The sequence below is a fragment of the Rhinolophus sinicus genome, chromosome 3 (genome assembly GCF_057876585.1).
Source record: "Rhinolophus sinicus isolate RSI-liver-muscle chromosome 3, RSI-T2T, whole genome shotgun sequence".
Lineage (NCBI taxonomy): Eukaryota > Metazoa > Chordata > Mammalia > Chiroptera > Rhinolophidae > Rhinolophus > Rhinolophus sinicus.
The window spans coordinates 40,565,373-40,589,050 of NC_142503.1; the positions used below are offsets into that span (position 1 = coordinate 40,565,373).

At 35.3% G+C, this 23,678-nt stretch overlaps 1 long non-coding RNA gene across 1 annotated transcript in view; it reads right to left on the reverse strand.

The window, feature by feature from the left end:
- LOC141570424 (uncharacterized) overlaps nucleotides 1-22,852 on the reverse strand; it is a 127,328-nt gene extending 104,476 nt beyond the window's left edge. Inside the window, exon 1 of the long non-coding RNA XR_012494432.2 lies at nucleotides 22,775-22,852. This is a non-coding gene — a long non-coding RNA (uncharacterized LOC141570424). The remainder of the gene's footprint in view (nucleotides 1-22,774) is intronic.
- Between the last annotated feature and the right edge of the window lie 826 nt (nucleotides 22,853-23,678).

A 23,678-nucleotide genomic window follows, 5' to 3' on the forward strand; every position in this document is an offset into this window, starting at 1 on the left:
ATGTGAATAACAGCTCACTAGAGCAGAAGCCCAGGAGAAGAAATCACTGTGGGAGTAGGTACTAGGACAGGAAAATATCAACTATAATTAACTAAGTGCTGGGGGCTCAGTATGGACAAGCTTGAGAATTAAAAACTGTAGGAAGGGCTAGTCTTAAAGGAAATCACCACACTTTTGTAATTCTACCTCTAGGAGACCCACCAAGTTCTCACAGTGAAGATCGGGGAAAAATTCCCTTATAATTCTGTCGTGGGGAGGGAAAAAGTAGCCATCTGAAATATTCACAGAGCATTCTTTTCTTCTTACCAAGGCCTGTCCTCGGTGGAAACTATTTTATCAGGGCCTAAGTGACCGGGTTTTACTAGAGTCTACCCCACTTAGGGAAAAGGAAATATCCAACTCCAGCCCTAACTTTATATGGGGAGAAAGGGATGTCCAGCCACATCTAGACTGTCTCACTTGTAGAAATTGGGGTTATTTGGAAAACACTGGGGAAAGTCACAGCTGAGGGTAAATGGCTCACCAAAAGACTGAAACTTAATCACGGGACAATAGAATGCTGTCTTAGTTCAGGCGGCTATAAGAAAAATACCATAAACTGGGTGGGTTATAAACAACACAAATTTATTTCTCACAATTTGGAAGCTAGGGAGTCCAAGATTAAGATACTGACAGATTTTCAGTCTGGTCAGGGCCCACTTCCTGGTTCATAGATGGCTGTCTTCTCACTATGTCCTCACAGGGTTGAAGGGTGAGAGCACTCTCTGGGTCTCTTTTATAAAAGTACTAATATCCTTCATGAGGGCTCCACACTCATTTCCTAATCACCTCCCAAAGGATTCCTAGTATGATTGCATTGGGGGTTAGGGTTTCAACATATCAACTTTGAGGGACACACATATTCAGTCCATAAATAGGACTACAATATGCTGTCTCTCCCCTCCCCGCAATGTCACCACCACATCAGTAGGGCTCCTGTATAATAACAGTGGAATAGAAAGGATTGTGAAAATCAGACCTTATTTGAGAAGGCTCTAGGGAACTCAAAGACAACAGGGAAGAGAAAAACAAGGACACCAGAGGAAATTTTAGCTTTTGACACTATTAACTATAACAAACAGCAAACATAGTCCAACTTGTAACCAGATAAACATAAACCTCATATGTTAATGGCTTATTTATCTCAGTATTTTTTTTATTTTATTTTATTTTTACCTAGTACATTATGTCCAGCTTTTAACAAAAAGTTACAAGGCATACTAAAATACAAAAATACACACTATGAAGATATGGAGCAAACATCGAAACCAGACTCAGATATGACCAAAATATTGGATTATCAGACTGGGGATAATTAATTATTGTGAGCTCTACTGGAAAATTGGACAACATGCAATAACAGATGGGTAATGTAAACAGAGAGATGGAAATTCTAAGAATTATTAGAAAATGCTAGATATCAAAAACACTGTAAGAGAAATAAAGAATTCATTTGATGGGCTCATTGATAGTACGAACAAAACTGAGCAAAGAATTGGTGAGCTTAAAATCAATTGTCACCCCAATAAACTTTAAAAACCAATCAATCAACCAATCAACAAAAAAACACTAATAGAAACTTCCAAAACTGAAAATTAAAGAGGAAATGAAGAACATCCAAGAACTATGGGACAATTACAAAAGTTGAAACACACACATAATGGAAATACCAAAAGGACACGAAGAGAAAGGAACAGAATATTTGAAATAATAGTGACTAAGACCTTTCCAAAATTAAAGACAGACATCAATCCACAGATCCAGTAAACTCAGAGAATGACAAGTAGTATAAATACCAAAAGATATATATCTCAGCATATCATATTAAAAAAACTACAGCAACTTAAAAAAAAAAAAAAGAGGAAATCTTAAAATAATCCAGGTCTGGAAAACTGAAAATGTTTTAATTCTTTACGAAACCATAGGTCAAATTTTCCTTAATAAATTTTATAACTTTACATTTTACATTTAAGTTTATTATCTGTTATTTCAACTTAGGTCTATGATAGATTATTTTTTAATAATGCAAGAGATATGTAGTGTGTTTCATTTTTGCATATAGATGTCTCAAATTTCCAGCACCATTTTTTGATAGATTTTCTTTTTTTCTATGAACTGTATTTGCACCTTTGCCAAAAATCAGTTGTTTCTATTTATATTAGTTTCTTTCTGGATTCTCCATTTGGTTACACTGATTGATGTGTATATTCTTTATTATTTTTACACTCTACAGTAACTGTGGAATACATTTTAAAACTGGATAGCGGGAGTCCTAACATTTTGTTTCTTTTTTTCAAAAATTGTTTTGGCCATTCTAATTAATTTGCCTTTTCATTTACATTTTAGAATCAACTTGTTGATAACTATAAAAATGCCTGCTGAGGTTTGGAACGTGTTTGTATGATTCACATAGATCAAACTGAAGAGATCTGACATCTTAATTATATTGGGTTTTCCAACTCATGAACATGAAATCTCTATCCATGTATATAGGACTTCCTTACTTCTCTCTCTCTCTCTCTCTCTCTCTCTCTCTCTCTCTCTCTCTCTCACACACACACACACACACACACACACACACACACACACACACACACAACAAGAAAGAAAAGAAAAAGAAAGTGATATGGGTTTTGGTTTACAGATCCTGCATATATTTTGCTATATTTAAACTAAAACTTTAATTTTTGGTGCGATTGTAAAGGGAATTTTTAAATTGAATTTAAAATTATTCACTGTTAGTATATAAAATTACAATTGATTTTGCATCTAAACCTGTTCCGTTGTGATGTTGTAAATTCACTTGTTGGTTTTGGTAGCTTATTCTAGATTTTGGATTATCTACATGCTTTATTTTTCAAATACATATTTATGCCTCCATTCACTAAACTTCTTACTTCCCTTTCTTGCCTTATTGCAAAATCTAGGGCAGGTACTACAGTGGTGAAATGGAGTATTTAGGGCTGATATTCTTGTCTTGTTTTTGATGTTATAAGGAAAGAATTCAGCTTTTCAATAAAAAGTTTGAGGTTAGAAATAGGGTTATTTTAGACATATTTTATTCAGTAAAGAAAGTTCTTTTCTATTCCTAGTTTGCTGAGTTTTTATCAACAATAAATGTCAAATTTTGACAAATGTTTTTTCTGCAATCTCATGTGATGATTTTTTTGTCTTATTTTGTTGATTAATATAGTAAATTACATTGACTGATTATCAAATGTTGAATGCACCTTATATTCATGGGACAAACCCCATTTGATCATAATGCATTTTTATAGGGTAATTGGTACAGAGTTATACAAGCCTTTTGTGTGAGTGTTTATGCTAATTTGGCTAGGAGTTAGGCTAAGTTTAATACTTGTTGAAGCTATAGACACCAAAAGATTGCAAGATCTTCTAAGTGGGCTTTTTAAATCAATCTCTTGCCTTTGGAGTTTCTTTTGTATTACTCCCAAAAGACAGTGTGTTTAGTAGCTCTTTCACTTATAATCCACTATTATTATTACTGGGAGCTTGTTAATATGGTTGTACATATGAGGGAAGGTGTGTTCCCTAACCTTTTAAGTAAGTCTCAGTATTACAATTGGCCTGTCTCTGGGGCGTGGCCTTCATGAATGCTTCTGTACCTTCTCCAGGGATAAAATGATTTTCTTCCATGTCTTCTACTTTCTTCTCTAGCTACAGCATTCTCATTGTGGTTTTTTTGAACTTCCTCTTGACTATAACATTTATTTGTTTGTTTATTTATTTACTCACTTAAGTAAGACTGGAAAGCAGGAGTCAGGTAGGGAAGGATAGTGTTTCCATCCCACCACCTGGAATAATGTTTCAGAATTATCCACTAGTGATGTTTTTCCCCTTGAGGATAGGACTTTTGTAAGGATATGAGAGCATTTCAGGTTAGGCATTCTTCCCCTCTCCATACTAGGCCCATGTAGAGATCATTCTGGGATACTGTCTTTGAGAATCTGTCACGGCTCCTGAAGGAAACCCTGGAAAAGTGTGAAGCTACTCTTTTTGACTGTGGCCTTCTCACTCTCAGCCTCCCACAATTAACTATAATTACTCCTCAATGTTCCTAATAGCTTCAATACTATTTAAGATTATATATGTATACATATTTTTAATCTTGATATTTAACTTTTGAAATATATGTATATATGATCATATATATGTCATACATAATTTTACATATATATATATATATATGATGAAAAATACCAGGGGTAGAATGTTAAAGTGAGGGATCAAAATTAAATACCAAAATGAAAACCTTTATTAAGATAAATGACAATAAATTTAAAAATCAATAAACAGATATTTTATTACTGAAATGTCTAAAGAAGTAAAATTAAAATATATTTTATATTAAAAAAGTGACAATTTTAATTATAAACTTATTTTCTGAAGCTAAGGAGACTTAAATTAAAAAACTAAATTTTAAGTACAATAGCAAAGAATATTTTAACTGGCTTATGATCAGGTACTAATGGAAAGTAATAAGATAATGATATAGTGACACATTTTATTTTATTTTCAACAAATACAAAAATGAAGCAAACAACAACAATGGGAAAAAAAAACAGGAATTTTGTAAAGTAGAAATCTTCTGACTACCAGAATACATTCTCCATTAAGAATTTTGAAGTAACTTAGAACAAGAAATTTCAGCCAATAAAACTATATTTCATTTAATAAGAGAGCTTCCACCATAGCTTAGGAATCAGGATATATTTTGATGTGAAAGAGAGAAATGTACGAAGAGATTCTATATTTTACATTATTATGACTTTTTAAATGTCTTTTCCTAACCATATTTCCAGGTTCTAGAGGAGAAATAAACTGATATTTGAGACATAGAACACTTTATAAGTACATCTTCTAGATTATTTTCCAAGTATTTGTCTGAAATTTAGTCAGAGTTGGCTTGTAACACAAAATACTTTAATAAATTTTCTTTTATTAACAAGAGACTGATCTACCTTACTGAAGTTATTGTTCTTTAAGAAATGCATTACTAGAACATTTGAATGAGAAAAAAACCCAAATATATAAGTCCAACTTTTTATCTGATTCATCAGATACACAATTACTCAAACTGCTATAAAATTTCTAAATTCATATTCTCAACTTCAGAATTTATCATGGCACTAACTGGTAACAGTATGCAGCTTGACACTAGTTTGGGTGCATATTTTGAGTAGCATCGGTGTAAAGTATAAGATAATCATGAATAATCTGTACTGAATTGAGCTGTTAAGAATAGGTGGAGGGAGAATCAACAGATGAATGGATAAGCAAACTATAGAATGTACATACACTGGAATAGTATTTAGCCTTACAAACGAAGGAAATTTTGACACATGCTACAGCATAGTTGAACACTGAAGATATTACACTAAATGAAATAAGCCACATATAAAGTACACATCTTATAATACCATTTTGATGAGGACGCTGGAGTAGTCAAGTTTATAGAGACAGAAAAAAAAGAATGGTAGTTGCCACGGCTGAGGACAAGGAGAAATGAGAAGTTGCTATTCAGTGTGTACAGAGTATTAATTTTGCAAGTCAAAAAAAGTTCTGGAGACGGATGGTGGTGATGGTTACCTACCAATGTGAATTTACTTATTGCCATAGAACTGTACACTTATAAATGGTAAAATAGTAAATTTTATTTTATGTAGACTTTACCACAATTAAGAATATGCATCATAGAACACATATGACACCTTTTAAAATGAAAATGTAACCTTTATTCTGAAGTGTGTAGTTTTCATGTGAAAAGCTAAGTGGAGATCATATTAATAAACGGAAAGTATAGATGAATAATGGACTAAGAATGGATACATGGATGATGGAGGGATAGTCAAGAGCCAGTGCAGCAGCTTCACATTCCCTGAAGTGAGAAAAGTTTAATCTTTGTCCTTTGTCACTTGCTATCTCTGCTCCACTATTAAAGAACATATATTCAAGAAACGAGTGCCACTACACATCTCTGCAAATTTTTTCTTTTTTGCTCTGTTCCCCCTCTCTTCTACTCCATGCCCGTATGCAACGGTTTTTAGCTCTAAGTTTATTCTCAGGACTAATACAGACATTACCAATTTATTGAGAGTATTATTTGTCCCTGCACTAAACCACATAGCATTTCAAATGAAGTTATTTTTTTTCCTTTACTTTTATTTCTTTGCCAGTGTGTGTCTGTTTTGAGACAATCTCTTGCTGCCAAAGATATTTTTCTATTTATTCATGATACAAAATTATCCCAGAAGTACTAAAGTTTGGCTTCTTCTCAATCTAAGGTTTACCCCTACATGTTAGAATATGCTGTCTATTTTGTCTCTCTGAGCTTTAACCAATTATTATACTAATTTCTGCATGTTCATGTGCTAAAAAAGGTGTTTTAAATTACTTACATAGTATTAGGTTGATACAAAAGTAATTGAGGTTTAAAAGGTTAAAAAAATTGCAAAAACTGCAATTACTTTTGCACCAACTAGTGCAAATAGTTAACCTAGAATTCATGGTGATCATCACTAAACATAGTAAATATATTGAATACATTGCATGTGTTTGTATTATGTATCATTTAGAGATAATTTTTATCAGTAGAACAATTAGAATATAAAATCGTGACCAAGAGCAACAGCTATTAATAAATAGGAGTTGAATTAAGAAAAATTAGTTGTAAGGTTTTTTCTTCTTATAAATATTAGCATACAGAAAACAGAGAACTAGGAAGGCATTTACCTACCAAATATTTAACATATTTTCAATAATTAATATGATTTAATACAGTACAAAAATGAATAATGATTAATGGAATGGATAGCTTTGTAACAGATTGTAATATACATAAAATCTTAATATGTGATAAAGGATTGAATTAATAAATGTTGGGAAAATTATTCAGCTTTGGTTGGGAATTTATATTGTCCTCTATTCAGCATGGAAAGCAATATACCATAAGATATTAAAGAGTAATGTGGGAAACAAAATGTAGAATAATAAAAGATAAACTGACTATTTTTAGGCAGTATTTTATGAGATTAAAATGAGAGTATGTGCTCAGCCCTAAATCAGATATAAATAAGATAGCACATTTTTTTAACTATAAAATTTTTCAATTACACTTGACATTAAATGTTGTTTTATATTAGTCTCAGGTGTAAGACGGCACACTTTTAAAGTGCTCAAAAAAAAACTGAAAAATCTTGGCTACAGTAACATCCTTGGCCTCATCTACTTAGATGGCAAGAGAAATCCACTGACAAGGTAGAAAGTCACGAAATACAGGTCCTTATTTGGCAAGATGAAGTGAAGAGAGCAGGAAAATGTAGGGATATAATAAATGAAGGTGGAATGAGAAGTAATCTGTGACTACGCAGAGTTACTTAGCACAGTTTTAAAGTTCTTAAACATTTAAAAAAAAATTCCATACATGAGAACTGAGCGTGCCTCAAAGTTACGTTACATAAAATGTACAAATTGTTTTTATGCTGTTGCTGCTGGTCATAAGCATTTCAAAGAATGTTCTTTAATATTACACCTGCCATAGTTGAACAATCTATTTTGAGCTAAAAAAAAATAAACTTTGAGCATATAAGCCATTTACTGGAAAAAGGAGAAATAAGGACAAGTATAATGGAGGTAGGAAAGAAGTAACCCACTTTCAGCAAGCAGAAACTTTATTCCTCGCACGTACTTGAATTTGTACATATGGGGTTTGGTGAACAAGCTACATGCTTTCCCAGGGCTGGAGTCTAAGTAGCTTTACAGAACCCAACACAAAGCAACATTCTTGATGAAAGATTCACTTGAATACTTGCAACCACTTCCTAAGTCAATGTTTTTTAAACTGTAGGTCAAGACTCATTAGTAGATTATAAAACCTATCTAAAAATTGTGGATTTCAACCAGCATATTTTAAAAGTAGAACACAAACAAAGAGAATATAAATATAATAGGCTACATTTTAATGTATTACTCGGAGTAAAAACATGTACTATTTGTGGAAGTTTAACATAATCTTGTTATGGATGATATGTTTTGATATTGACTATCCATTCTGAATACACAAACACACACATACACACACAGATGCATAGTTCTCTGTTAGGCTCCCAATGTGAAATGTATTTCCTTTGTGGATCAGTCAAAATATTTTGAAATCCACTGAGTACACCCACTGTCACATATGAATGGATCTGAACTTGATCAAGGATAGAAGGAGACGGAGACGGAGAGAGAGAGAGAGGAGAGAGAGAGAGAGAGAGAGAGAGAGAGAGAGAGAGAGAGAGAGAGAGAGAGAGTTCATATGAACTTCCATAGGAGCAGTAGGTAAAAATCAAAATCTAGATCGTATAGTGAGCTAGGTGGGAGTCTGGTGAACACAGAGCGCTACAGTGTACTCTGGAGGACTCGTGGTTCGGCTACCTACTTGGAATACATATTTTACCTGTCTAGACTAATGTTTTGACTGTAACAGTGCTATAAACAAGTTCCAACAGTTTATATAGTCTATTATACACACAATGTCTGCTGTAAGACAATTAACAATCATGTATAATTGCTCAGCCGTCCTATGGACACTTTGGGGGAGAGATGCAAGGTCCTACAATGTTCTCCCCTTTTCTATCCTTTTATCCAAGCAGGTCAAGTGAACCCTTACTCCAGTTTTGTAAAGTACTGTGAAGATAAATCTATTTTTTTAAGTTCTGTTAGAAACAGACCAAAGCCAATAAGACCCTTGCTATTACTGGCATTGGGAGCTCATATCAAAATTGCAAAATCCTCCTCAGAGGCACCCATTGCTTTACTAACAAAGCATGCGCACTGGTCTTGGATCATTAGGACAGGCTTACCTGCGTCCCAGAATAGGCATAGCATGAACCATGGATGGCAAGTTGTAGGTGGGGTTGGAAAACAAGGCTTTAGCACAACAAAATGGTTAAGAGCATGGACTCAGAGATTATTTCCAACTCCATAACCTTCTAGCTGGGTAATGTTGGGCAGGCTGGTCTCTGTGCCTCAGTTTTCTGATTTGTAAAATGGTGATAATAGATAACTGAGGATTACTGTGAAAATGCATACATGCGTGCACACATGCGTGCACACATACACATATACACACAATCACCCCTAGATGCTTAGAGGAGTATCTAGCACAATATTAAGCTCTAATAAATGTAGTTTGTCAATTATTATTGGCTTGGGAAGAGAGACTGTGTGACGAGAAATCAGATGTCTAATATTTCCCCCTTACAGATTTTAATATTTCAGTTTTTACCTTATTCTAATATGAAGGCATACATTTTAAATCAGTTCATAGAACTATTCCTATTATTGATATAAATACCAAACACTATAAATATACATACTTCCTTCACCAACTACAGTAAGAAAATATGAATTCTCTAAAACTTTCATGCAACTCATTGTGATTTGAGCCATTTATCCTGACCCATCATAATAAAACATTGCTATCAGTAGTTGAGTATTTTCTCTCTACCTGGTAGTATATTAGTTTTAAATGTGTAATCTCACTTAACCTTTATGAAATCTACACTGTAATTTATCCTTATTTTATAGATGAACATTTTCATGCAGAACTTTAAGTTTTGACTTCATTTTGTTCTCATAACAACTCAAGAGGTGGCTATAAGCACCACAATTTAGAGATGAGATTAAGGGATGCGGCCAAGGTCAGCTAAAAAGTAACCAAATTGGGATTCAAACCTCAGTCTCTGTTCTTGGGCCTTCCTGCTTTCTACTCTTCCGCATCACATCATAATCAACATTACTTTTCCTCAGTTATGGCGTAGAACCTCATCTCCGACATGACATGTGTAGGTTCTCCAGTACATGAAGAGCCTGAAATCTATTCTGAAAGAGCTGACCAGGCAGGGAGAAGCAGGCTGTTTTCCAAGCTGCTTTTCTAAGCTGGTGGGTAGGGTACAGATTCTAGGAAGTCAGGTAAAGACGTATTAGGAGAGAGGAAGTAGCCAGGATTTAGGGCAAAGAATAAGGGTACAACACTGCACACCTCCAGCGCATGCTACTCACATCATAGTTTATGCATCGGGATTTGTGCACCATAAAACCTACAAGGGCATATGTCATGACACTGCAGCAGAGGCCCTTCCAGAACTACTCACAGGTCTGCAGATAAGTCAGGCTCCTGAATGACTGAGGCAGGGACAGCATTCCTGGGAATGCTTCACTGATTTGTCCAGAGTGGCATATCCAACTGGTTTGAACAATAATTCTAACAGCAAACACTTGTATTATGTTTATGACTTGTTGGACACTATTCTACGAAGACATGATGTTTATATACTGAGCACATTTAAACTTAACAAAAACCCTATGAGTAAAATAACACTGCTTCATCATTTACACATGGGGCAACTAAGACATAGCGAGGTTTAAGCAGCTTGCCCAAAGTCACACAGTTGTGGACTGAGTTCCCCCGCTCCAGCTTCAGCGGGAATACAGTCAGCTGTCACTGCTTGCCTGCCTCACTATAAAGGTGAGACCCCACCTGACTCTCAGCATGGGTAAGCAAAAGTAGAAGTCCTTCTGTGAAGGACTATTTCTTCTGTGTAGAAATAAGAGGCTTATCCTCAGATAAGCTATCAATGCATAGCCCCTTCCACTGAGGAGAAATGCAGGACATTAAAGAGGAAAATAGTTTTCGTTACACACCAAAATGTCACACTTGGAGTAAAAGAATGGATTTAGCGTTAAACTTTAACACTCTTCCAGATTGTTGAATATCTCATATTTGGTCCAAGTCCAGTGATTCCACATACTTAATAATCGCCTGAATTTTAATTTGGTTGGGCAATTATTCAAGTCTCATGAACTTTGATTGGCTCCATTTGCTAGTGAGCTTAACTGCATATGCAAGTCTCCTCAAAGAAATATGGTCTGAGCTTACTGAGTCGGGTTTAGCAGGGCCAAAAAGGTAGAAAAATTCTCTATTAACAGTGGTTTTCCCACTTGAACACACATGAGAATCACATAGAGGGCTTGTTAAAAAAACGAACAAACGAACATAATTAATTTAGTTCTTGGCAGTAAGCTAGATTTTTACATTTCTGTTTCCTGAAAATGCTTATGCTGCTGGTCTGAGGACTACACTTTGTGAACCATTGTTCTAAAATGAAGAACAACAAATGAGACAACCTGGAAGCAATAAGGGGTTATGGCTTTTTGAGGAATTACAGTAGACTCAGGATTGTTAGAATGGAGAAGTCAAAGGATAAATAAGTAATAAAACACAAATTTACAGAATAAAAAAGAAGTCAAGTCTTACGAGATACAACGGGGAGTGTTTAAAAATCTAGAATTTATAATAAAAGCAATGAAGAGAGATTGGAGGTTTTAAGCCCTTAGCTGACAGTAAACATTTTAAAAGACCACTTCAGCTGCAGTGTGAAGAATTAAGAAAGAAAGACAAAAATACGATTTAGGAAATGGCTGTAATCTAGGTAAGAGATGATAGAAGCTGAGCTAGAACAGGGGTAGCAAGAAATCAAAGATCAGGCAGCTGAGAAGTACGTATGAGAGAAAAATCAACAGGATGCAGTGACTGATTTTATTTCCAAATTGAAATGCACTGACTACCAGCATGACCAGTGACTGCAGCCCCACAACCAGGTTGCTGCACTTGATGAATCAGGTAATTAAATTCCTATACCACTCATGTCTAGATAATGAATAAAAATAGATCAAATGCAGCCATTCTTGAATTTTTTGTTTATTCCCAACATGCTTTAATACAACACAGAAGCTAATTATGTATAGAAGTCTGTTACCAGGATGATCTCTAAAACATATAAGTAAAAAAAGTTAGACCCTGGCTTCTTGAACATGTTTACACAGATAACATTCAATGTGACTCATAGTATCACTGGTCCCTCTTTTGGAAATCTCCATCCCTGTAACACTGGCCCCACATTAATAAGCGTTGAACCAAGATTATAGATTTAGAATCTCAACATATATCCAGTGAGCGGTTTAAAGGACTTAAGCCCATAAAAAGAGGTGAACATTTTAAACTCTTGACCTTTTTTGTTAGGGAAAATATATAAATTGGATATCTCATTAGATTGTTGTGAAGATTAATGTATATGTTTGTGGAAAGTCATTTTTAAACTTTAATTGCACTAAAATGCAAAATATCACTGTGATTAATAATGGTCATATCAGGAAAAAAATCTATGCCTGGAAGGATTGCAAGATGCTAAACAGGGTCATTCAGGGAAGCTGAGGAAACTAATTATGTATTAGGAGAGTTTAAGAATAGGCCAGGTAGACGCAGGCTGGACTTATAGGCCAACATCACTTGCATTGGACTATCCTGCCTCCTGCATTGTCATTTAACACTTAGTTGTTTGTTGGACACATACAAGAATAGGGAGCCACAAATATTCAGTAACCCCTTGTGCCCAATTTGAAAAATGCTTTTTCTTCATGGTTCATATTGTTGAGAATCTGAGCAAACGAGTTGGCATTCAGAAGAAAAGCATAGAGATACATAGATCTGAGGCTGGGGTGGTATTAAATATTAAAGAGTTTTGACAAAGAAGACAAAGCAGTATATAAATTAAAACTAGCACCTATGTTATCATTGTACAATGAACTTTTTTTTCTGCCTTGATGCTCTTGATGATTTAATAATTAAATTCATAATCTCTGTAAATTTCTGTTTCAGCTGGTAAAAATAAAGTAAAATAATATGATTTTTCTAAAGCAGGAATTATTCAGAGACGCTCCTGCTCTTCTGGATTAATGTGCCTGGATCCCAACCTGGAATTTAGAGCTCTGCTATCTGCTGAAGTTCCTCTGCTACTAGATTCTGTTTCTATGTCCCCAAAACCAGTTAGGAACATGGAGTTTCCCCAGCTTCGCCTGCCTACATCGTATACTTGGGGCAATCAGACCCCAGATATTATTGACCCCTTGAGCCTGAATTATTGACCCTCTGAGTCTACAATTAATTAAATAAAGTCATATTTTAAGGTATTATGATCATTTCCTCTTGAGTAAAAATGTAAATTCAAAGCTACCACATGCTGAGCTGTTTGCTCCAACGCTTTTAAAATATAATAAAGTTGATAAACTTGTAGCAAGACTCACAGAAATGAAAAGAGAGAGGACACAAATCACCAATATCAGGAATGGAATAGGGGATATCACCAGTGATCTTACAGCAAGTAAAAAACAATAAGGAAACAACATGAACAACTTTGTAAATTTGAGAAGTTAAGCCATGTATAGCATGCTAATAGCTAATAAAGTTAATTAAAAATCCAGACTACCAAAACCAAGATGAAATAGAACCTGAATAAGTCTATAACCATTGAAGAAATTAAATTGCAGACGAAACATTTTCCTAAAAAAGAACCTCCAGCCCCAAACAGTTTTTCTCAAGGGTTCTGTTAAACATTTAAAGAAAAACACCAATTTTTCATAATTTCTCCCAGAAAATAAGAGAAGAAATACTTCCCAACTCATTTCATGAAGGGCAGTATTACCCTGATGACATTACCAGAAAATAATGCAGAAAGAGAAACTAGAGACTAATATCTCTCAAGAATGTAGACATAAAAACCCTGAACAAAATATTAACAAACCAAACCAAACCATTTATAAAAATAATCATTATGTCATTACCGAGTGAGATTTATCAGTTTTGCAAAGCAAGTACAACATTTGAAAAATCAGTGTAATTCACAATATCAACAATCAAAAGAAGAAAATTTTTATGTGGCTGAAGAAGAAGTAGAAATTGGTAAGAATTAGCATTATCTACAAATTGGCTGAATTAATAAAGCCTCCTTCAGCTTTTTGAGAAAAAGAAGAATTGAGTTTATATGGTCACATAATATCCATCTAGTACCTTTTGAAATTTTAGCAGCTATTTTCCAATGAAGTAATATGAAGAATCTGTGCAATTTTATTTAAAATCAGGCCACGTGGCCTCTTTTAAACATAACCAAAAAACTTAAAATAATTCAATTATATGATTGTGGATTTGTGTATTCTTTTCCTTTTTGCTCTGTTAGTTTTTGCTTCATGTATTTGAAGCCTTTGTTGTTTGGTGTGTAAGAAATCATTGTAAAACAATAAAACTAGCTGGATGAAATTGATTAATATTTTCATTATCAGATTTATCTCCCTGCTTTATAATGCCACATTTTTCATAGGTTGTCTGATGAGAATCTGAGACTATTTTAATATATGTGGATAATTTTTTAGAAATGAGTTTTGTTGTTGTTTTTTTTAATCTCTTCTTAGGTGTGGTTTTTGGTCTTGAATCCTTATTTAGAGAATAGTTTTGATGAACTGTTTGTATGTCACATTTTAGAATCTCCATAGATGTTCTAGAATCTATTCTAAAGGAGAGATTCAAGTGTACCATCCAGAGATTATAGGTTACCCATCTTCTAAACTCTTTTTTTTCCATTTACTCTTGAGTCATCTAAGGACAGGAGTTGTGACTGTCTATTGAATCTGAGAACATGTTATTGAGATTAGAGTACATTAAACAAATGATTTTACACCAAAGCAGGAATCTGGAAAGCTAGCTTTGAAAGGAAGGAGGGAGGGTGGGAGAGGAAGGAAGAGGGAGAGGGAGAGATTTTCAAGACCAGCTGGCAATCAGGGTACTGCCATAGAAATCAGTGGTAATCCAGAACAGGAAAAGGGCACCTTGATGAATCAATTTCTTCCTACCATCAAAAGCCTTTAATCACACATCCTCCCAAAACATAACATATTCAGATGTCATCTTAGAGATGATCTGAGAGAGGGTACAGACAATTTTGGGAAAATAGGCATCTCAGTTAAAAGAGCAGAACAATTACCCTAAAAAACTGTTTAGATGAGTCTTTGACTGAGTTTACTGAATTATACTAAAATGTCATGATTTTTCTCCGTACTCTGTCCCATACACTGGTAGGGGTTTATGAGCTCAGAATTTTGAATCGTTTTAAAGCTGTGTTTTCTCTGTCCATCTGAATATAGTGGGTGTCCTTTAGCAACCCCACCTCTTCGTGAACATTTGGTTGGTGTTTTGTTTTCTGTTATTCAAGTGTGATCTACTGGATGCTGTGAGCTAGGCTTCAAAAGTACTTTCTAGCAATGTGATTTTCATTGCACAGATTCTGAATGATAATTCAGTCAATTTCTCCCCAATCATTTAATCGTGTGCTGATGTAAAGTTAATGTGCACCTTTCCTGAACTGTCAGGAATGGTGTCCGTCTGCCTTCTAAGCAGGGTTCTCCAGGGAGGTAGCAGGAGCTGGCAAAACTATTCCTACTAAAGCACAAATTCCAAACCTATTCTTACAGTTACATTGAGGACTACAAGATGGACAGGTAGCAGGTAAAGCAACTCACTTAGTTTCAATGATAGAAATAAAATGAAAGCTACATGACAAACAGCTTGAATTTTACTCTTGTTAACTGTACCTGGTTTAAGGTAGATTTGCCCAGCACCATGGGATCAAAATAGCTACTCTTTTCATTATTGGTTTCTTGGTACATCTTCTCCTATAATTTTAATTTCAACATACCTATATATTTGAATTCACAGTGAGATTCTTTTCTTTGGATAAAAACACAGAAGTGGGATGCTGGCCCACTTCCAGCATCCCCGTGTTCATTGGAGCTTTATTTACAATAGCTAAGATATGGAAATGACCTAAGTGTCCATCGCTAGATGAATAAAGAAGCTGCAGTATATACAGTTGACTCTGAACAATGCAGGATTAGGAACACTAACCCCTGCACAGTAGAAAACCTGTGTATAACTTTTGACTTCCCCAAAACTTAACTACTATACAGTTGTCACTCAGTGTCGGTGGGGGAATGATGCCAGGACCCACATGTCGATAACATAATCCATAGATGTTCTAGTCCTTTTTACAAAATGGTGCAGAACAATGCATACAGTTGGTCCTCTGCATCTACAGATTCCCAACTATAGATCGAAAATGCTGTTTTCAATCCACAGTTGGTTGAATCCACAGATGCAAAACCCGAGGATACAATGGGTCAACTGTATATTGAAAAAAATCCAAGTATAAATTGGAGTGAACCCATGCAGTTCAAATCCGTATTGTTCAATGATAAACTGTATATACAACGGAATATTACTCAGCCATAAAACGAATGGAATCTTGCAATTTGTGAGAACATTGATGAACCTAGAGGGTATTATGTCAAGTGAAATAAATTACACCAAAAAAGACAAATACCGTATGAGTTCACTTATGTGTGGAATCTAAAAAACAAAACAGTATTGTTGAATAACTATGATGTACACCTGAAACTAATATTTTATGTCAGCTATATTTTAACAAAAAATATTTAAAAAATAAAAAATAAAAAAAAACAGAAACAAATTTATAGATACAGATAACAAACTGATAGTTGCTAGATGTGAGGGAGTGCAGAGATGGACAAAGAAGGTGAAAGGATAAGTACAAACTGTCAGTTATAGAATAAGTCACAGGGATGTAATGCACAGCATAGGGAATATAGTCAGTAATATCATTATAACTACGTATGGTGACAAATGGTTACTGACTTATTGTGGTGATCACTTTCTAAGGTATATAAATGTTTATTCACTATGTTGTACCCATGAAACTTTTTAGTTTGATGTAGTACTGTTTGCTTATTTTTTCTTTTGTTTTCCTTGCCTGGGAAACAGATCAGAAATAATATCACTAAGAGCAATGTCAGAGCGTTTACTGCCTATGTTTTCTTCTAGGAGTTTAATGGTTTTGGGTCTTACATTTAAGTCCTTAATCCATTTTGAGTTTTTTCTTATACATGGTGTAAGTAGGTGGTCCAGTTTCATTTTTTTGCATGTAGCTGCCCAGTTTTCCCAACACCATTTACTGAAGCAACCCAAATGCCCATCAATAGATGGCTGGATAAAGAAGAGGTGGTACTTATACACACAATGGAATATTACTTGGTCATAAAAAGAGTGAAATCTTACCATTTAGAACAACATGGATAGACCTAGAGGGTATTATGCTAAATGAAATAAGTCACTGAGAAAGACAAATACCACATGTTTTCACTTAAATGTGGAATCTAAAGAACAGAGTAAAAAAGCTAAACAGACACAGATACATAGATACAAACTAATGGTTACCAGAGAGGAGGGGAGTTGGGGAGCTGGGTGAAAAAGGTGAAGGGATGAAGAAATACAAATTAGTTGTGGGGATGTAAAGTACAGCATACAGAATATAGTCAGGAATGCTATAACTACAATGTATAGTACCAGATGGAAACTAAACTAATCAGGGGGATCACTGCATAAATTATATAAATGTCTAATCATTATGCTGTACATGAAACTAAAACAAAATAGTATTGAATGTCAACTGTAATGGAAAAAAAATAAAAATAAAAATAATACCAGAAAACCCTTAACTTCACTATTACACTGAAGCAATTATTTTTAGATTACAATTTTTTGGTCTACTGAGCTGTGTCCACCACCACCCAATCAGATCTGCCATCACTAAAAGAATGCATGGCCCTTGAAACTCACCACTGCAATATAAATCCAGTGGTTCAAGTGGCTTAGATCATGGTACTTGACCAGATGTCCAATAAACTACACAGGCCCTAGGAAGCTGGTGTATAGTTCAAGTTTGACTATATGATGAAGAGGATTGCTCTCCTGTTGGGAATTTGGATAAATAGTACAGGAAGGAAAATAGTACAGGAAGGAATTCATGACAGAGGACCTACTGTATAGTATTCTCAGTTCACCTATAAATGACTCTATTTCCATACTGAGTAAATCTTGAATCCAGGAGAAAGAGTTCTCCTGTCCAGTCCTTTTACTTGTACGATCATGTTGGACCTTCTCATCTGAGTCCAGTAGCATGTACAATTTAGCCCTTAGATCTATTATTCTGTTTTCAGTCATTCTAGAACCAGTATACTGCATTATAGGTGAGGATGTGGGCTTTACAGCTAATGGCCTATATTTAAAGCCTAAACTACCATTTGCTAGCTTCTTATCTTAGCAAGCGATCTAACTTCTCAGAGCATCAATTTACTTTTTTAGAAAATGAAATACTAGTGTTACTGTGGGGTTATTTGAGATGACTCATATGAAGTGTTTAGAATTCCTCCACACACAGGAAACATTCAGTATGTGTTAGCTTTTTATATTGGTTTCCACTAATGTCATAGATGATATGATGCTGTATTTAAATACCTCAGTACAGATAATCTCTTATTATATATGTGTGTTGAAGTTACACTCTAGTAGCATCTATTTGCCCTCATCTGGAATTCAGCAGAGGATGAACTAGTCACATTCCTGCAACAGCTATTACGAACACCTCAGTTCTCTCTTTTCTTGTCATCACCATCCAAGTTTCCTCATTAGCATCATATGTTACAATTATGACTTTGTTGGAGAAATTCTGTTAATTAAGAAAGTGGTCATTAGTGATGAGATCTCACTGGTGATCCTTAATATGTGCAGATGGGCAGAAAAAAATTTAGATGTAATTCCAGACCTTTTATGAACACCAAACCCACACCTTTCACCTTTACCTTAGAGCATGATATCCTAGGCTTGATTCTTAAATATTTATTTTCCACTACTGATTCAGGGGTTTCTTGATGATCTGACATAATAGGTTCAGTCTGAACTAACAATGAAATATTGTCATATTTTCCTCAAGTTAATCTTTCAAGCAAACTATTGAAAGATTAATTTGCTACACACACACTCACATACACACTCACACACACACTCACACACACTCAAATTATTATGTTTTATTAACTGGGACTTCCTCAAATTTTTAAAATAGATCATATGCTCGATAATACATGTTTCTGTGGTCAAATTTATCCTGAGACATGCTTTTATTATAACTTTATAAATTACCTTTACTTATTTCAAATTGTTGACAGTTACCAATAGCTACCAAAAAGAACCAACTGGTTGTACATATACATTGTGATTTTGGCCACTTTATAGCAGTATGCCTCTCTAATTCAACTAGATTATAGATTCCCTGAGGAGAGAAGACAAAACTTATTTAGCATTCACTTATTCAATAAATATTTATAGACAACCTAGTGATTACAAAGTATTGTTATGGACAGTGGGGATCTTCTGATAACTAAATTAAGGTCTTTATTCTCACTAAGCTTGCAATTTGGTGGACTCCTTTTTTTGTCTATAATCCTTTTGCAGTAAGTTGTACAGAACACATTCTTAGTACTAATCAATGAATAGTCAGTTGAAAGATAATTCCTCCCAGGAAAATTCCCCAAATTTATAACTCCTTTATCCCTTTAACTGAAGCAGAGCTCCCTGTAAAGTTTCCTAGTAGAAACTCAGACATATTTGTCATGAAGGAAAACTCACCAAAATGTAATTTTTTTGTAAAAAAACAAAAACAAAAAACCTGCTCCGAAACAAGCTAACTGGTTTCATTGGCCTTGCTTTGACAGAAGATTCATGCAAGGGAACTCGCTTAGTTATATGGGAAAGAGCTTCGACCAACACAAAATAACAACTTTCTGCATTTCCCCCCCTCTAAATTTGATTTTTAAATTTACTTTTTCACCTGAGGGCTTTCTGTCAAAATAAAATTACTTTTCTTGTAAAAGCAAAATGTTTTATGCTTATCCTATATTTTGTGAGTGCTCTGAAGAGAAAATATGTTATCAAGACAAAGTTTAACTCTAGCTTTTTATTCTGTTTCCTTATTAATTTTTTTTTAAAATTTTTCATCTAATCTAGTACAAAGGGTAGCCCTTTGACAGAGCTGTTCCGTAGATATCAGGTTTTGCTTAACTAACATCTCATTATCTTCCTCTCTGCACAGGATACCAGGGCCCCCATGGTCTTCCTGAGGTGCTCTGCAATACATAATAATTGACCTGAGTGACATATCCTTCACCAGCCCTTTTCTTCTTCCACCCTCTCATTAAGATGTAACCTCAATAATGTCATTTCTATATGAAAGGGACAACGCATGGTGATATTTTAAATGAGCACATCTTCAAAGATGCACTGGCTAGCTTATTATTTGTTTTTCCTTGGTAACAAAAGAGTTACTCCTCATTTAACATCATTGACAGGCTGTTTAGAAATGTGACCTAAACAAAATCGATGTGTAACGAAACCAATTTTACCACAGGCAAATTGCTATAAACAAGAGTTAGGTTCCTATAGAAATTTCTGGTCACAAAAACATCACCAAACTTCTAAATGAAGACCCAAAACATCTCTAACATTAAACACTGAAATAAATGGGCGTTCTACATACATTTAAGAAAGATTAATAAAAACTAGTAAGGTAATTCTTTTCCAAGCCGCTTATTCCATTTTCATGGTCATAGGTGGCTGGAGCCTCTCTGGCAGCTCAGGGCAAAAGGCGGGAACACACCTTGGCGAGGAAACCCTTCCATGACAGGGTACACTCACTCACACACCCACACTCACACACACACTCACACACACACTCACTCACACACCTACATTCATTCACACACCCACACTCACTCACACACCCACATTTACATACACACTCACTCAAACACCCACCCACACTCACACACCCACACTCACACACACACTCACACCCAACCCACACTCACTCACACACCCACACTCACTCACACACCCACACGCACACACGCACCCACACTCACTCACAGACACCCACTCACACACACACCCACACTCACTCACTCATACATACACACTCACTCACACCCACACTCATTCACGCTGTGACAATATAGACATGCCAATTAACCTCACATGCATTTCTTAGAGATGAGGAAGGAAACTGGAATACCTAGAGAAAACCCACAAGACACAAAGAGAATGTGTGTACTCCACATAGACAATGGCCCTGGCCAGGAATCCTTTCTTTTTTTTCTCATCAAGGTTACAACACGATATTGAACAAACCCATGTTATCCGAGAACCTACTATATCTTAATTCAGTTTCAATGGCCTGTTGCCTTAAGAAATATTTCTCAACAAAAGAATTTCAAGTACTTTAGCAAACAAAGAAGCAAAATATATTCATCTTGACAGGGATTTTTTTTTTTTAACTCCACAATAAAATCTACCCATCTTGCCTACATACATAAACATAAATAAGTTACGGAGTTTGAGCTCATAGAAATAGCAGGTACTTGAGTATGGAGAACTCAAAATTCTATTTTCAGTTAAAGGCATTTAACATATGGGAAAATCATCTTCTAATTGAATTGAAATTAAGTTGTCTTTGCAAACAGTAGTAGAATCAGGTCAGTGGACTAATCAGACCTTGAATTGTTGGCAGCTAGTGATAAAGCTGATGGAATGGTAGCCATCAGGACTTATATAATGGTCCGTATACAGTCACAACTAAACTAGTGTATCAAAGTCAAAGGGACTAGCTTTGAAAAGCTGGAGTCAGAGATTAAATCACAGATGGTTTCCACAGGGCTCTGTGCACTGATCTTCGACTAAAGCAGGAGAGCCTTTCCATCTGATTGGGGCCTGATATATCTAATTTGATTTCAAGTTAGGTGTCTTAGCTTGGATTCTCTAAGAAGCATATACTTAGACAAGAAATCAAGTGCAGTTATTTAATTTAAGAGGTACAACCTGTACATATGAGGTACAGGAGATAACCTACAAAAGATCAATATATTAAGCTGGCTAACTGGGAACTGTGGAAAACATGTCTCAATTTTCTCACCCAAGGGACGAGAATATTGGTAGATTTATTTAGCAATATCTGAGAGTCACTGGTTGAGGGGCACTTTCAGAGGGGCAGTAATTCTTTGGCACCTCCCTTCTGCTGTAGGAGTGGGAAGGAGGCCTTCTGAACTACCAAGATAAGTCCCCAAGCACAGAGATACTAACTCTGGCCATGCCAGGTTGGCTGGAACACAATGAAATAGTAAAGTTTGAAGGACACAGGTGGGGCACTGACAGAATCTGCTCCATTAGAGAAGTTTAGACATCCTTTATTTTTGGTCTTCGAGGGAATCAGTAGGTAATTCAATTTTATAACATAAATGTTATTTTTTCCAGAGTTTAATAGGAAACCAAACAATGCTGCAACCCAGATCTTCTTCAGTCAGCCTAATGATATCATCAAGGACCCAGGCTTTTGCCACCCTTTTTATTATCCCTAACATAGCGGCCTTGGTCCTCATACATCTATTCATCCCATGGCTGCAAAATAGCTGCTACAACACTAAGACTCACAGTGGAGATCAAAGGGAGGAGAAGGAGAAGGGGCAAGAGCAGGATAGCGCAAGCTACTTCTTTTCATATCCCTATATGTTTAATCAGAAAACAAGCTTTACCAGAAGGCATTCAATAAACTTCCAATAACCTTGGTAACTATTGTGTCACATGGCCAACCCTACCTGCAAAAACAAGTGTATGACGGTATCCATCAAGATCAGTGAAGAAAACAGAGGACTTTCCAGGTATTTTAAGCAGAAAGGGATTTAATACAGGACTTAGATATTTATAAAATCCCTGGAAAGACTTAAAGAGTGAGTTCTAAGCTGGACCCCACTCATTCCAGTTCTCAGCTGCACTCCAACTATTTAGCTGAATTTACACACTAGGTCTATGATGTGGCCACAATCAGGAATCTGGGGATATGTGAAGATACTACTGTTTACAGATTTTAGGAAGACCTACCTGAGGTATGATCCAGTGATTAGGAAGCTGAGACCAGAAGACTGCTGAGAACGTGGCAACACAGGCTGGAACACTGCTAGAAACAAAAGAAAAAGCACATATCCAAGTGAGTAATTGCTATTCAGAGGACTTGTGGCAAAGGGGATTGGGGGAATTAATTGAGATTAACTTCAACTGAATAGACCAAATCATGAGTCTTCTTCTATGGTTAAACACATTGCATTTCTATAAACATCAAGGTTCTGTAAGCAAGGGAAAAGTTGGGAGTAATTGCTATTAGAAAACCAATTAATAATACTGGCCTCAGCCCTCCTTCTAGAACTCCCACAAGAGGCTTCCGTACACCTTAAGGTGTTGGGGATGCTTCTCCAAGTCCCCAATTTCCTCTTCATCAAAATTCTTTTCCTATAAAGGTTCCACACTTCCTTTGACTTAGTTCAAGGTTTATAATCAGAGGTCCCTGACTGAGCCTTGATAGCGAACATAAGGAAGAGTGGGAAAAAGAGAAAGCTACAAAGCAATGGGAGGTACTCCAATAAAACTACAAGTTTTTATTGGACATAAACTAAAAATCAAATTTTCCTGACTTAAAGATTTTCAAATATCAAAAAAGTGAGAGTACTGATGATAATTTTTGTTCTTATTCAAGAAAGCTCAACTGCATTGTAGCTAAATTTTATCTTGGAATGAAAATCCACAACCATTTTTCATTAAATGTGTTCGGTCTAAAATAATATATGATAATTATTAAAATATATGATGTCGAGGCATTCATGGAAGTGTTAGATGATGGATTTTACTCTTTGTGATATTTCTTAAACAAATAACAGATGCTGAAGTGCAGTTGCTTCTTACAGAGGAAAAGAGACAAGCAAAGCTCATGCTGTTTCTTTTGTAATTTCCA